This window comes from Ipomoea triloba, chromosome 2 (assembly GCF_003576645.1).
Source record: "Ipomoea triloba cultivar NCNSP0323 chromosome 2, ASM357664v1".
In the NCBI taxonomy this organism is placed as follows: domain Eukaryota; kingdom Viridiplantae; phylum Streptophyta; class Magnoliopsida; order Solanales; family Convolvulaceae; genus Ipomoea; species Ipomoea triloba.
Window position 1 is genome coordinate 22,675,136 of NC_044917.1, and position 1,650 is coordinate 22,676,785.

A 1,650-nucleotide genomic window follows, 5' to 3' on the forward strand; every position below is an offset into this window, starting at 1 on the left:
TTGTAACTCCTAATCTAAATAAAAAGAATTTCAATCAATCATAACATATATATATATATATGTATTATCAATCAAATTTATCCTTGATGAAGAAACTAAAATTCTCAAAAACATATTGATCCTCTTTGATAAATAAATGCCTCTCAGCCAATTTATTTAACTTGGTTAAAAAATTAATATTAAGTGTTATAAAAAAAAAAAATGTATACCAAACACAAATAAGGCCAATGTAACAACGTAACAGTGTAAAACCAACATAATTACTAGTATTTCAAGAGAGTTTAAGCTTTAACCTCCTAATATCGAAAGTCGTCATTTTCACTTAGGCTTCTGGAACCTCCACTTCTCCATCAGCGATCTCTTGCTGGAAATCCTTCCCGTCAACAGTGCACCCAACGGATACACAGTTTCCTAGGATCTCCTTCACGGTGCCAGTCAAGTCCTTGGCCATGGAGCGGGGGCTCATGACCTTAGCAATCTCAATTACGTCATCGAGCGATATGTTGCCGTTGTGCTTAATGTTCTTAGTCTTCTTGCGGTCGCGCTCGGGCTCCTTGAGGGGATGACCCACACCTTCGCCTGACGATTCTGAACCGTGAGTTTGACGGTGACGCGGAGGCCCTTCCAGTACTTGGCGATGTCTTCACCGATCTTCTTGGGAGAGAGACCGAGCGGACCGATCTTGGGAGCGAGGGAACTCGCTGCTCCGACTCGCCGCCGGTGACGAGGACGAAGACCTCGACGACCTGAGTAGGATCGAACTTCGGCGGCATTTTCACACGGAGAAGAGGGCGGAGAATCTAGCTAGGGTTTTCGTCTGCCGGGCGAGCTAGTTATATATATAATTATATATAATCATAATCAATATATTTATATAATTATCTTATTAATAAATAATAAGATATATATATATGTATATATACTTAATTTCATTTTTGGTCTTAGATTTATAAATAACAGTTCACTTTTAATCTTTTTTTTTTCAAAACATTTCTTTTGGTCCTAGTATTATTGTATCATAATCATTTTTTGTCTTATATCAACAAAATATCTTAAATATCGTTAAATACAAAAATATTTCGGTCTTCAATTATGAATTTTTTTCAAAAAGATAAACATAAAAAATATAACGAGTCAACGGACTTTGTATTAAAAAATCCGAAATGTCCTTATATTTAACGGCATTTCAACGATTTTATTGATAGAGGACAAAAAATAGTCATGTCACAATAATACTATCACCAAAAAGTGATGTTTTGATATAAAAAAGAACTAAAAGGAATTAACTATATATATAACTGAAGTGTCTAATAGAGTTTTCACGCCTAAATTGAATGGCATTTTAGTATCAATATAATTAAAATAAAAGAATTCTTATTTTGTTAATAAAATAAATATCCATAATTAATTGAATAGACTAATTCTTATTTGTCAAAGTGAAACTGTGATACTTATACGCACAAATGTCATACTTATATGCTCGAATTAATACTAATCAGGAATAAAATTTTTGTTACTTATAATGGTAAATGTAATACTTTTAAGGAAAATGTAATACTTTTAAATTTCGATTTAAAAGTATTACATTTCCCATCAAAAGTATTATATTTTTCCTTATAAGTAAGGTGAACATTGCTTATTATGGAAAAT

The 1,650-nt window shown here is 32.5% G+C and overlaps 1 pseudogene; it reads right to left on the reverse strand.

The window, feature by feature from the left end:
• Positions 1 to 252: 252 nt before the first annotated feature.
• On the reverse strand, positions 253 to 773 carry LOC116003842 (annotated as a pseudogene).
• Between the last annotated feature and the right edge of the window lie 877 nt (positions 774 to 1,650).